This window comes from Dermacentor albipictus, chromosome 1 (assembly GCF_038994185.2).
Source record: "Dermacentor albipictus isolate Rhodes 1998 colony chromosome 1, USDA_Dalb.pri_finalv2, whole genome shotgun sequence".
In the NCBI taxonomy this organism is placed as follows: domain Eukaryota; kingdom Metazoa; phylum Arthropoda; class Arachnida; order Ixodida; family Ixodidae; genus Dermacentor; species Dermacentor albipictus.
In genome coordinates this window covers 149367053-149382191 of record NC_091821.1, presented here as the reverse complement: position 1 = coordinate 149382191, position 15139 = coordinate 149367053, and the positions used below count along the sequence as shown (strand labels likewise).

Below are 15139 nucleotides of genomic sequence, written 5' to 3'. Positions count from 1 at the left end.
TAGCAACTCCTAGAGGTTAAACCCCGTAATTTAATCCAACCGAACACTTTTCGCATTACTCTGCACTAGAACAACAGCGGAGCTTTATGGGTATCGGTCATACGCCAAGGACAGGACCGCAGAGAAAAATATTGTGAATGATACGTTCATTTTCTGTTACGTATACAATAACGTAAAAATCAATATGGTACGCACACTGATAATTTAAAAAATCCGAGGACCCCTCAGCACTTCTTTTGAGTTGCGAATGCGAAAGCATTAATCTCGAATTGAACGCCGCTGTGCAGTCCTTGAAAAACGAATAACATTGCCTACACTGAGCGACTTCGCTTACCTAATTGGCTGACAAGAGGCAGCACGCTCAAGTGGAGAGGGACGATAGGGACGAGCCACTGCACTGAAAGTCGATCACTGGATGAAAGAGGTGGTGCCGGCGTCTGTGATTGGTCCGCTTTCCCTTACTTAGCTTGCGGTGGGTGGTCGAAAATCGCGGAATCTTAAAGAGTGACGATAAAACGAATTCTCAGCAAAGAGTTGGCAGAACGAGGTCGTGAACGTGCCGAAAGTGCTCGAAAACGCTACACGGCCGCGCAAAAAAGTTTTATTATACGCAAATAAACCCATGCTCTCCGGCAGGTATGAGTAGCCAGTGCCTGAGGGATCGGCGGCAGCCACCTTTTATTCCTTTCGGAACGGGGCAGCCTGCGGCTATTCAGAAGAAAATTCAGTTTTGTTCGGCATATTTAACGCGGACACGCCACTTTGACGCGGTGAGTATTTGCAGTTTTGTGACGTCGCGTTGCAGGCAGTTGAAGTGGGTGCAACACAAAAACTTTTGACCAATAGCCGAGAGCTAATGGCGAAAAGGCGTCGAATCAGAAATAATTTTTTTTTCTTTTTTCGGTCAAGTCATGCATAATCGGTGTGTTCACGTCATATCAGATGGGGAGCTATCGTGGTTATGGTGACGTCGCGTGACAGACAGGTGAAGTGGGGGTGGTCTAAAATTGTTTTTGACATATCGCGGTGGCCTGATTGCAGAATCAGAATAGAAAAGTTTGGAATAGTTTTACGTTATAGCGCCCATGAACTCCTCGCGGGCAAGCGAGGGCGTTGAGACGCTTAACCAGCGCCTGCTTGATAGCACAAGGCCGGTTCACTTCGATCCGTAACGTCATGCTACCTTGCCTGACTGCCATAGAATCCAATGGGGACGCTCCCGATGAAGCCGCGATGATTTTGACGACACCGCTTTCGTCACTCCGGGCTTGGCAATGGAAATTTCGGTCCAAGTAGCACGATGTAATAAAGCAGAGTGCGCAGGATTGATATCTTGGAGGTGCTGGTTGAGCCTGGTTGGGTAAGACACTTGGCTTTTGAGCGTGAGGTCGTAGGTTCGAAACTCACTACCACCAATGTCTTTCTTTTCGACTGAATTCTGTGTTTTGCACATTAATTTCTTTATAGCGATTACCGAGGCGAAGTTAGAACGCAGGCGAGAGCTTGCGCGGACACGGAACGCGCGGATAACACAGGCTTAGGACAGCGATGGGGACGTGGCGTCGCGGCGATGCCCTCTCCCCCCAACCAACAACTGGCCAACCAGCGCGTCAGCAGGTGTTCTCTTTCTCCCGTTCTACTCCGTCGAGGCGCGCACGTGGCGTGGGGTTGCAGCCAACGGGAATTTAGGCGCCCTTTCAATGCTACAGACGCCGTCTTTTTCGCTCAATGGGACATTTGATGCTTTCCCATTAAAAGAAACCCTAGCATTCTCAGATTGAAAGTGCGGCGCGAGTGTGTGTCAGTATTTATTTTGTTCAAGTTACGTCTACGGCGACTCTACGGAAACCAACCGAAAGTTCATAATCATGGGACTGTTTTGACAGCGACTTCCTTTTTTCCGCAGCTGCCTAATTTTGTTGCTGAGTGCATGCGTCCTAGGAGACATTCGAATGTATAAACGCCGGTGACAGCGGCGATGTCGTGTTCCACCACTCCCCGAGATAACAGAAGCTTGCGGTCCGGCGAACATCAGCAGCAGCCACAAGAAATGTCGGCACCACGCAAAGCGCTGTAAAACGCGCCGGACTACTTGGCGCCGTAACACAAGTGCAGACGCACCATTCCCGTGGCTTTGCTTTCGTAGCCACAGAAACGATTCCAACCCGCAACTCGGTTGCGAGAGGTCAGGCGCCCTTTGCATCGGCGGCGAATGATAGACCGCCAACCACCAAGAACCGACCCTCGAAACGGGCGAAAGCGCGAAAGAAAGCTATTCGCTTTACAACATATATTTCCAATTATTTCCGTGAATCTTTTTTTCGGCTCCATCATTCCTCAACAGCGGGTACCTCTCAATAAGACATGTTGCTGGACTAGTTGATTTATTTCGCAGGAGAGTTGCCGCAGGCACAGGCCCCCATGATGATGTCGCGAAGCGGCGGATCAATCACGTGGGGCGACGGCACTAAGACACTCTAAATAGTGTGCTTCCGGGAAAGTATGATTTGAGAGTACTGCGATATATGAATTCAATACAAGGCAGAAATTAGAAAATGTGCTTCAAAGTCAACTATAAAAAAAATAACAACGCTCCAAATTGCCTTTCATTCCTTACGGAGTGGGAATTTGCGTAGGTGTATGATCCTCACCATAGATCCCTGTTGTGGGTCATAGAATACAAAAAATTAGGCTTGTTAATATAACGTGCTTGCTTCACAAATTTTAAGCCGCAGGGCATACTTTCGAACAAACGGAATTGTGTTGTTTTACTTTCATCACGCCTATATATATATATATATATATATATATATATATATATATATATATATATATATATTGGTCTTTAATTTTCAGCCCTGCTGATTTCCTTTTTTTTCGTAGCCTTTGTTTGTTAGCAAAAATATTTAAAATAGGAGGATAGCGTGCTGTTTAGCCACAAAGGAGGTCACAAGGTGCCACAAGGAGGTCACAAAGACCAGGTGCAGATGCGTAGTGGTTTATTCATTCGCACAAGAGAAAGCAACAATCATGAAAGCAGTGAAAATTATCGCTGGCGTTCGGGCGTCGGGTGAAAATAGAATGGCGCCCTTTTTGGTGAAAGCCTGCCCAGAGGCTAGCGCCAGTATCCGTGTCCGCCACCGTATCCGCCACCATATCCTCCTCCGTAGCCGCCTCCGTACCCGCCTCCATAGCCACCTCCGTAGCCGTGACTGATAGTGAGTACAGGCTTGACTACGTGGGATACCGTGGCCACCGGCTGCTTGACATACGTCACAATTGGCTTGGATACATAGCCAACCCTGACTACTGGTTTGGAGATATAAGAAAGGGATGCGTGACCGTAGCCGCCAGCTGCTACTCCAGTGGCCAGGGCGGCCGCCAAAAGTACCCACTGCAAGAAAAGGAAATAATATACACAAGTGTATTCAGCGCGTTAATTTACCAGAGCTCGAAGGTGAATTGTGAGAATCTCTATCATAATTATCATTATTATTTGCTTTGAAAACATATATACATTTAACAGGAAGGGGAAATCGAGGAGCAGGCTGCCAACTGCAACCGGAAGGGGCACAACGCCTGCCTACTCTTCAGAAGGGAGGTGACAGCAACACAGAAATGGAAGATAGGTAGGAGGGGAGACAAGAGCAAAGAAAGAGCAACAGGACAAATGTAAAAGAATAAAGTAGAACACATTGTACGGATCACACACAGCAGGGCCGGTCACTGAAGGTCACGCAACTACATAATGTTAAATAGAAGAAATGGTACGATGCTCCGAACGTGAACCTAAGTTGGTTCATTTCAGAAAAGTAAGTAGAGCGCGATGTGCCTGAACGCGTCGAGACGCACAACCACTTGGGTACAAACATTCGTCGAGTTTCGTACACCGCAGGCCAAGGAGATGATAGTCTTTCACTAGCAACATGCGCTGCGCACTAAAAGCGGGACGCTCCAATATTAGGTGCTGAAGCATCTCGCAGCAACCTCACGACGTGCACGATGGACTGGCCACACGTCCTTGTCTGTATAAACGTTTGCGCACGTTCACGCAGCCGAACCTCAGCTTGGGTAGTTGCGCTCTAGCGCGACGAGGCAAGCCTCGACCGCGAACACGGGACGGGAACTTTCCTTTTGCGACGCGCTGGTCTGGGTGCTGCTTGGGAAGGTGGCGACGAATCAGCAGAGGAGCGTCATCAAGCTTGCACAATATTTCAGGGCAGACACAGTCGTTATGAGCGCAAGTTGACACCAGTAGATCAGCCTCTTTATTTCCGCTGATTCCTACGTGTGGAGGTATCCATTGCGCAACGAGAGATACCCCACGTGATGAAATTTTATTTGCAGAGTCAGTAATGCTGCACACAACTGGGCAATCAATCTTACTGCGTTGTAACCTGCTAAGGGCAGTGCGGCAGTCCGCAAACATGGCAATCTTCGATGTGGTTAACTCCTATTGCACGTAAGTCAGTGTAACATTAATCGCTACTAGATCCGCAGTTATTGACGAAATTGGATGCGGTATTCGAAAGATACATCGTACTTCAGTCGAAGGGCACAACAAAGCTGCAGAGGCACCTTTGTCATCGCTTTGTACAGATGCATCTTTGACTACTTGAAGATAATCTGGAAACTTTTCGAACATGTGAGACTGAGCCAATTGGAATATTGCCGAAAGAGGCATATCAGACTGTTTGAGTATGTCAGGGAGGTAAATGAGGAATACGTGTTTCGCGATATCTTTTGGGGGCGGAGGCGTAACGGAAGCAGCATTTTCAGAAATGTGAGTCATATTCATAAATAATGCCGCCATTGTTCATAAGTGCAAGCTTGATGTAGGCAGGAGCGGCGGATGATGACGAAAGATTAACTCACGATTCACACTGGCGTGACGCTCATTGGGATAACAAAGAATACAGCTTTGCTTGAGGCTTCGCTACATCAACTCACGTTTCATAACCGAACACGTCAAGAAGATATATATATGGCCGTTGAACTCTGATCTCATTACACAAGGGAGCTGGACCTCTGGCCTATAGTTTCATACAAATCTACTCGAGCACTCATCTTTATGCCGAGATATTAGGGAAGAGTTTGGTTTGATTGTCTAGCTGTTTCACCCCCGTGTGGCAAGCGCGTGGCTACCACGACATGCAAAAACCGAAATGCAGATGATGACGCAAACAGTGCCGTATATCAGTGTCCCCCGTATGCAGCCCACGGAGCGAAAAAGTAATAACACATCGAAGGGAAGAATCATCGAAAACGAACTCGCCTTCCTCTTACCGCAATATCTGTTTCGGGCTCACAGAGACCACTCAGTTACCGCTTGCACGAGCTCATTCTGCCACGAACAGGTTCACTGTACTTTAATTCCGATCGCGATTTCGTTGGTACAATTTAAAAACTAGACACTTCTGAGTATTTTAGAAGCGTGTGTTTTAACTACCTAAATGTCTAATTTCTGCTAGTCAAATCCCCATTTTATAGAGCAGTTTCTACGGATATCTTTTTTCCTTTTTTTCATATATGTGACTACAAATTTGGAAAAGCTTTCATTAATTCGCGCCATATTAACTTGTCAGTATGTTCGGAACACGAAATGGTCCTTAAAATTTTCTGCCGCCTAATGAATTGTGCGTGTCTTCGGTTTTAGGAGCTAATTCATCTGGAAAGTTCCGCTTAAGTTTGCCTGTGCTCTGTTTCACCTACAAGCCCGATTGTCTCAATCACATCATATATATTTTGCCCTCTCCTCTTTCTTTCAATCTCTTTACCTTTCGTATCACAGTGAGTGGTGGTCGATTGCAATGGGATATAATTAACAGATTCCTACGTTCACACAACCTATAATACTTAAAAACAAAGTGAAAGGGGATTGCGTAAAAATGAAGGTATTTGTCTGTCCCCTGTGCTGGACGTCGTTCTCAAGAACTACACGTCACCAACACTGATGAGGCACGACACCATTAAGAGAGTCCGAGGGGTTCGACACGGAACGGCGGAGCTTCTGAGAGACCCCACGGACGCGAGGACACACGCAAATCTCTGAATAACCCCATCAAGGCATACTTCTAAACAAACCAATCAAGTCACATTCATGTCGACGCACACTCGCTGAAACGACTTGCCTCTCTAACATTTGTAGCGCACAACACTCTGAAAGGAGCTTGTATATTAATTTGTAACTTCTAATTGCTGGACTGGCGTCATAAGAGCATATCATCTGGAAAGCGTCGGTCACTGTGTTGGTACAATTCTCGAATACCTTATCGTAATGAAATATAAACTGGCCCGTCTGATGGGAAACGTTTAGCGCCCGGTCTTGTTTGCGGTGGCTTGGGTCAGTTCAGCTTTGGCGACGAAATATACGTCAGCAAGGTGCCCTATCAGAACAGTATAAGATATAAATGCATTGCTGTCATAATTTGCGAAACGAGGCTCAAAGATGTCACCTTTAACTGAGCCAGAAAGCCGTTTCATGTCAAGGCTCGCTGGCAAAGTTTTCAGTGAGACTCGCAGAACTGCATAAACTCGAAGGAACCGAAGACAACGTGCATTTACTCACGTAAAGATGCATTGCGTTCTGTTCAAGTGAGGAGAGCGAGGCTTATCAGACTTTTCACTGGTAGGTTGTGGTACCGGTGCCCGGTCTACCCACCTTATATACGCTAGAATTCGGCCTTAAGAATGGGTGAGAATATGGAGTTGAAATTGTTGACCTGGTGCGGCTTGTTACGCAACAAGGTTGGCTTTCTGCCCCGCATTCTACATTCTTTGTTCTCTTCTTTTTTTTTTGCAAAGCCGTCATTAGCAATTTTCAGGCACGGAACGCTTATTTTTACTCGTGCGTGTCCATTTATGAGTCCCATTAACCCGGACTCGCCGCGTTAAGCTTTCATTACCCCCGCATTCGGAGACGGAAGAACAACTCTCACTTCGAAGCTCCGGTCAGCGGAACGGGTTACGAAATCACTACGGTGCGAACACAGACCCTGCGTGAGCCCCCTAAAATAATTTTTCTCTTTCACTTTCCCCTGAAAGTAATTCTTTTCTTACATGTCTAAAGTAATGAGAACTTATTATTACCTAAAAAAAAACAGAACCCAGCTGTTTCCTGACTGTTACGTACTTGTACACGTGTCATGTTCATGGACGCGCGGCATGCACTCTGCTTAATCGTCACGCCATTCTGTGGCGCACCGTCGACTTTTGCTCTGCCGTTATGGAAGGGACTGCGAAAATAAGAGAAAAAAATAAATCCAGAAATGGCCGAGAGCGAATACGGGAGCTTGATTCTTTTGGAGCAATCGCTCCTGCAAAACTGCTACCATAGGCAGGAACGGTGACCATGAGTCTGAAACTCTTTACGGAAAAAGAACAGGCGAGCAACAAATGTAGCAAAGCTCTGCGAATGACCGGACCAGAAACAAAGTTTGTCACATATGGTAAAACCGTGCACCTGACTAGTTAGCCTGTATATTGGGCGCCAGGACGTGTACCTTGGCATCATCAACCGCCAACGTCCAAGTGGCATGTAGACTTCGATCTCGTGTCCACAAGTTGTATCACGTACGTAGCATTTGCTTCGGCGACGCCGGGAGCTATGTTTTTCATCATATGGACGAGCAATTCGATCTGTTGTACCCATTATTCTCAAGCGACTTTTTTGGGTGGTTCAACTGTTATCTACACTATATGAGAAAATCCTGTGTTTTTCCGTGCTACCTTATCAAACAATGCTGTTTGTGCGCTGGAGCGACCGCTAAAAACTGGTAGCTTGGCTTCAAAGCAAACCATATACGCACAAAATTGCGACGCTTGAACCTCGACAGTGAGGCATTCAGATATGGCAAAGGAGTCACGCCATTGTCCCGTGCAGCCAGCAGTGCGCGCCATATCTCGACGCATCAAGTAAATCTTCAGCGTTTGCGTCAACACAAAAAGGGCATTCTTCCTACGACGTTCAAGGGCTTTTTGTTGGTATACAGTTTTTCGCTGACTACACGAGCTCACCTCTGTTACTCCGTCAGTTCAGTCAGATCATGTTTGCCTGTCTACTGATATGCGTTTTCATATTAGCATAACTATGCGATGTAAGCTTCTAGTGTCTTCGTTGTATTTTACCCTTAGCCGCAACATGATTCAATCCGAAAATATTTAGAGTACGAAGTTTTGCAATCCTTTGGAATGAATGTCTTACTCATTTCTTGCAGGTACCCAATAAAACATTCTACACCCTTATGGGTATCAAATTATTGTTTTCATGTGTTACATCCTTCATTACATCTATTTAATTAGCACCCATATTTGTCTCACAACACCCCATAATAAGGGCGTGTGCAAGAATAAGAAAAATTGACACTCATAACGGTTGTAAGTGAGTTCTGAACACCCTTTCAGCACCCTCTACGCTGGGTATTTGAACATTGTATTTCACAACGATTGAGTCATCTAACATTTTACAAAACGAAAATAGGCATATAAATGAATCATTTGTTTCTGTTTAGTGTTTTTAAGCACTGACCTTTTTGTTTTTAATAATTGCGTTATATGACTTTGAGCAATAACAGTATTGTCTTTGTTTCATGCCTTTTTACAACTATTTTGTCGTATACATTTATAATGACTGCATGTGTTATAGCTTGCAATACCAAGAATGTTTTGTTCCTTTTTTGCTGCTACAAATTGTACACGAATACGTGCCTAAACTAGCTTCGGCTATTGGCGCAACAGATTTCTGCGCACTGCATATGTGCGTTAATTGAAGGAAATAAATGAAATGAAACGAAATGTGCATTCTGTAGTCACCGGACGGCGGTCGGTAATCGTGACATGTTGATGCTCATCAGCTCTGGCTGGCACAAAAAACGAGAGTCAATGTAGTTTTAAGCTTTCGGTGCAGTGAACGTCAACAAAGGAAACTAAAAAAATCGCCGAACAATGGTCATATTTTTTGCATTGCAAGCGGTCGACACATGTAAGTAGGTAGCAGGCGCCGGAAGAAGGTAGAAGGCCCACCAGATCGAAGTACACTTGCGGGAGTCTTGCACCAGGGGACCGGAAAGGAGAGACCGGCGTGACGATGTGCTCGGTAATCCCTACGCGTTGGCACTGGAGGCAAGGACGAGGCCCATCGACGCTCGTCCGCGTTCATAAACGCGCCAGCAGAAATGGGCAGTGAGGAGCTTCTGGGACGCACGGATGCTTGGGTGGCTCTTGTTGTGGTGGGTGTTGAAAAGGACTATAAAGTCGAAAATTTGGTCACACGTGCGGGCGGGTCACACTTGTTTAAATCTTGTTGGTAAGGGACGCCGTGGGGAAGATGGGGAACATTAGCGGCATCGGTGAGTCAGAAAAATGCACAAGGTCGACGCGTTGCGCTGCAGCCTGGACTTTCCACTTGACAGGGTTGCGCATCGAAGTCGGATAACTGACACGGGGAAACGCGTCAGCTGCCGCGCTGGTGGTACCGCGAACGTGTCGGAGGTCGATTGAACTCAGAGATCAAACACAAGTGCCGAAGCTCAGGCGCAGTGTAAGAATCAGAATTTCGTGTGAAGACGAAAGTCAAAGACACGTTGACCCGCGGAGAAGAATTAATTCAAGAGGTTGTCGCACGTTAATGTAATTTGCACCCTTAAAAGAGAGAAAGGCTGCAAATATGTCTCTAACTCACACCTTTTTTTGGTGTAAGGGTGTGAGTCATAGACATTTAAGGGCATGAATTACTTTACAGCGCAGTTGGCGGCATCCTGCTACAGAAATGCGCCCACAGCGACGGTCGAAGTGCCGGTAATAAGACCGAGACGAGCATGGGGCGCGAGATGATGGAGTATGGCCACATCTGCGAGAGCCTTTCTTGCTGCTGTGAATGCAGGCTTTGCGGCCTCATTCCACGAGAGTGACGGAAGGGTAGTTTTTTTTCTTTTTCTTCCTCTTTTTTTAAAATTTTTTTTAGCAAGCATGTCCATCAAGAGCTTAAGCAGGTGAGTGCAGCGGAGAATGAAGCGGCGATGAAAGTTAAGAACTCCCAGATAGTCACAGAGCTTCTTCATTGATATTGATTGCAGAAATTCATTGGTGGCTTTCTTTTTTGTGTCAGGTGATTTGATGCCCTGTTGTGTGACAAGGCGGCCCAGAAACTCAGCACTTGAACCGTCCAAAATACACTTCTTGGGATTGATTATCAGCCCGTAGTCATCAATATGAGCGAGGAGAGCGCGCAAGGGCTCTGTATGATCACTATGAGATGGGTTGGCAAGCAGAAGACCATCAAAATAGGAGAAAATGAAGTTTGAACCTCTGGTAACCTCATCGATCCACTGAAAAGTCTGCGCGGAATTCCCAAGCCGAAAGGTATCCTCACATGCTCGAAGAAGCCGAACGGTGCAATAATGGCCATCTTGGGAATATCAGCTGGCTCTACGGGAGTTTGATGGTCCGCTTTAACGAGGTAGGTCTTCGAAAAAACGGTGCAATGCATTGCATCATGTTCATCGTACGCATTCCATTCATACCATACGGATTCCATTGCATGTATGCATTGGATGCGTTGAAAATATTGCATGCATTTAACCATACTCTTACGCACATAATTTGTATTCTAATTTCTGCAACTGGCGCGAGACAACGTATTGTCACAATGGCTTCACTCTAGTCCCTGACCCATTTTCATTAAGCGGAATCCTTCAGAGGTTCGAAGGAGCGTGCGATTCTGGTTTCACCCCGTTGCCTCGCAAATAGCTTTACGCTTCGGAAACGGCAACTACGTGTGTGCGCTTGCGAGAGAGCATGTGGGCGCGCATTTGAAGGTTGAAAATGATATTAGCTGGTTCGCAGGCCTTCCCACCCGACCACTTTCATATCACGTTGCACGTGGCAACGAGTGATGTGCTGAGTTGCCTCTGAAACGCGTTTATTAATTTTTTTTTTGAAACTGGGAATGTCTTTTCCGTTTGTCTTTCCGTTACGCTGACGACAGCCATTGTCGTCCTCTTTATTATTGTGGAGTCGTCAGACCACCTCCTCACCCTCAGCTTCAAGATAGCCATAGGACGAAGAAAAAGAAAACTGTTCGCCTCCACCACTACACTGCTCGGGGTACAGACAACCCAAGCCCCGGCAAGCCAGCTTACATAGAACAGCATATTGATCTACACAGTGGTCCCAGTGAGCGCCTGTCTGTTCTACGTAGAAAAAATATAAATCACTAAATAATATCTGCATAATATATAACCGGTTTCATGGTTTCAGAATAGAGGAGGAACACTTAAGTTGCAAAACATTGGGCGTTACAAACAATGGATTTTAGGGTAGGTATTCTGAGCGTCCCCTTTGAAACGAGATAGTTGTAGATGCCACCAAGCTCTTTATTCTTACTTTTCTTCTGCCCTTTTTATCAGCCCTTAGGACCCATAGTTCGTATCTACAAACATTCGAGCCGTGGTAGAAATTTATTGTCTAAAATCTATTCATTATGTTCCCCGATTTTGTGCTACCGATATTCCAGCCGTCTTTTACTATTCTTCACAGCAGCTTCATCATATAACGTAGACGAAAGGCGCGGAGAGTCGCCAGATAAACGTGTAAACAAAACTACGCCTGCCATCGTCACTAGAATTCGAACTCATGCCACTGCAACAATGTGCATTAGGGAGTCAGGCCCGCAAACCACTGTGCTATCGTACAACAACAGCGCTGGGAAATAAGTGCACGTTTTCGTGCTCTACACAGGCTCTGAGAGCGGGGGCGTTTGTGCATGTTTTTCGGAGGCCAGAAGAATCAATACCGATAATGGTAGAGGATGACATTGTGTGCAATGCCTGTATAGACGTTGTTCCTGAGAATACGGCAGTGTATTGGTGTGGACTTCTTCGTCGTCATAGTCGTGATAACAGCGTTGACGGCACGAGCGACATGAACAAGGAGCACATAATAATCATGATGATAAGCCTCCAACGTGGTACATGAACGGAGGAGCTCAGATTGATAGCGGCCAAGTGTCCGATGCATTAGCACTGCAAATGTACAGGGAAAAAAATATTCCTTTTGCTCAAATCTCCTAGGTGGAACTGCGACAATTTTCTCGTGGCATCCACTGCAGAAGTCACGGCTTTCGAGGTGGACAATCCCTATCCGGCGCCTTCTAAACGAGTTCATGCCATGGTTTGCAGCCCGAAGCACCGACGTGTGGAAAGAAAATGACGAAGGGTTAGCGAAAGAAGGACAAACACGAGCACTAACTACCAACTGGATTTGTTGGTCAAGAACACACATACATACGCAAAAGGTGATAGGGTTATCACACACTGTATCAGAGACACATGACACATCGGTAAGTCAATGAACCCGCAGTAAAATGTAAAAACTCATGCATTGCAATAATTTTCATATAGTAAAGCCAGACTAGATTAGGGCTGACATAGGCTCAAAATCGGGAACTCCTTATAATGTGTACTACTGATGGTTGACTCACGAACCCGTCACCATATGTCTTAATAGGCCTCGGAAGTTTCCCGCGTTCCCCGAACGTGATGACAATTCAGCGCATTCGCTTCTTCAAACCAAGGCTTACAGCCGCAGCTGTTGCAGTGCAACACTACGTTAGATGTTCTTCCTTTCGTTAATCAACAAGGGGGCTGACAGATGGAAGAGCAGACTGTGGTATAAAAGTTTTAAGCAGGCATAAGGTGCCTCAGAAAGGCTCGCAAATGTTTTGATGGGAGATAGATCCTCCTGTCGAAATGTTAGCCCGCCTTTCTAAGGCACCTTATCCCGGTTGATAACACTCATTTCGTTAAGCCGTTTTTGTCTTCCTCCAGCCTTTTGTTTATACAGTCTCATATTATTACGAGTGCGCTGCAGGAGCGAACCATGATGAGAGGACTGACGAAGACGACGATCGCCGAAAGTCGTGCGCACGGGCTCAATCTTGTATGCCTGTCTCCTGCCCGTTGTATATATCTTGTAAATATATTGTCAAGCGTCTTTTCTCCCCGTAACTATATTTGACCTATATAACTGCAGCAGCATGTGAATGTGATATTTTATGTACAGCCCTATATGCAGCAATCCACAAATTTCTTTTCATGATTAATTGCGCACATCCAGCTCCCTTTATTTGGTGTCCCGCAAAGCGTGCGTCCGTCATCCTGTAAATGCGCCCGATATTGCATGGGGCTGATAAGACTATACCACGACACCACATCCCCGGCCGACTTTGTCAAACCATGGTGCATGTTTTGCAAACATAGGATAACTGCTGCGTGTTTCTTTTACAGCGAAGCTGTTCATGGCTAGGGTTCCGTGCATTCTTGTTCTGCATGCGCAAAAAGCGTAGGCCGATGTCGGAGATAGTGCAATACCGGGCCGACCCGAAGAAGAGGTGAAGCAGGCTTCAAGCACTCCTTGCAAAAGGAGCCTACTTGCAAAAATAAGTTTAATATCTTGGTTTCAAATACAACCCGTATCAGATATTAGGCTGATAAGAACAGATACTACACTTTGACCCGCGTCAGCCATGTCTACGTACGAACCGCCATCTCTTTGTCGGCGTTCCAAGCGGTTGCGTAGCTCCTTTCCTTTCCTTCCGATCTCCCCTGGCAGCGTTCCCATCGAAACGTCACGCGTGTCTAGTTTCCTCCGGCTCCTCGGGCCGGCGGTTCCCTTCTCCAAGCGAATGTATATAAAAATCACGGTAAATGAGTTTGTACCTTTGTTCAAAATTCTGCGTCACCTCCGTGTCGTGTGCTGAACAGCTTCGCTGGTAATCTACCTTCACAAAGTGGAATGGCCCATGATATTTTTTTCTATTGTGGCCCCGCTTTTTTTCTATTTGCAACAACTTTTTGCAAACTGATGAAATGACAAACCTGGGGAATCCCGCCGTAAGAAACGACGGAATTCATTTCATTCGTTTCAAACGACACCGCGTTTAGTAGAATAGTTGCTGCGACATATACGTGTAATTTTTAAACTACATATAATTTTTTTAAAAATCACATGTTTTAGATAGCACAGTTCTAGTCATTAAGCTGGATTACTCGAAGAGGCGGAAGTTACTTGCACAAGAAATCGAAAAGCATAACCAACTAAATAACGAAATTCTATGAATTGAGTTTTAGCTAATTGCGGCACATATTGCAATTTGCGAATTGTAGCCGGTGAGTTCGCAAGGGACTTGTACAGGGTGTCCCAGCTATCATGCGCCAAGATTTAAAAATATGCAAATGCCACGTAGCTGGACAGAACCAAGATAATGTTGTTTGCCGTGGCTTGGACATACTCAGATTATTGTTTCGCACTGCATCCGATTACATAATTAGTCTTAATTGATCAATCAACTTCTCAAATATCATAGTTATATAAAGAACGTCAATCAAAACATTTTAGAACAACATTGAAAACTTCCGATACAACTTTCTGCTTCTAAACACGTGCTACATAAAAGTGTTTTGTTTCGAGCGGGAATGAAGCCCGCGAATACACGCAAAGTGCCTCGAGCGGACAGTCGCGCGGCAATTTTGCGTGTATTCGATAGCATTGCCTACTGGAAAGAGAAGCAATACTGAGACACATATCATTCGCGTTCATTTCACATACCGTTTATAGAAGAGTCTGCCGAAGGGGACACTGGTGTCTGCAGGGTTTTCTTTTTTTTTTTTTCAGGGTGAAGAAAACACCCAAAGGAATTTGAAGCAAGGTGAACATACAGCAACATATTCATTCTCCAGGCATGTGCTATCCATAGCATTAGAAGTAATTGTTAGTTGGCTTCCCCCTTCTCTTTAAAAAAACATAATAAACTTTGTCCTGTGTGTATAGTTAAATATACTCGTACATGGTGTTGACAGTGTAAATAAAAAACAATGTTGAAGCGAAAAAATTGTTGCGCCTCGGGGTAGCGTTCAGGCCAGGAATCCTCCAGGCATAGGGATGAGTGCGTAGGAGCGGAAGAAAAATGTTTACTTGCATATGGAAACAAGTAGTCCGATCCTAGGCGGAGCTCTCTCAGTCCCACTCGGGCGGACTTTTTTAAGCTGCTCTACTTTCCCTATTACACCAGGAAATTCGATAACTTTATTGCGGCCAATTAGAGGGGTCGTACACTTCACAGAACACCGCCTCTGGTATCAAA

General features: G+C 45.7%; 1 long non-coding RNA gene and 1 other non-coding gene across 2 annotated transcripts; both read right to left on the bottom strand.

Moving 5' to 3' along the window:
- Nucleotides 1-2982: 2982 nt before the first annotated feature.
- LOC135903050 (uncharacterized) lies at nucleotides 2983-6683 on the bottom strand. The gene is made up of 2 exons (XR_010564695.1): nucleotides 6569-6683; nucleotides 2983-3394 (listed from the first exon to the last, which is right to left on the bottom strand). It is a non-coding gene; the product is annotated as an uncharacterized lncRNA (long non-coding RNA).
- Nucleotides 6684-13333: 6650 nt separating this feature from the next.
- Nucleotides 13334-13524, bottom strand: LOC135903057 (U2 spliceosomal RNA). The gene has a single exon (XR_010564700.1). It is a non-coding gene; the product is annotated as a U2 spliceosomal RNA (small nuclear RNA).
- Between the last annotated feature and the right edge of the window lie 1615 nt (nucleotides 13525-15139).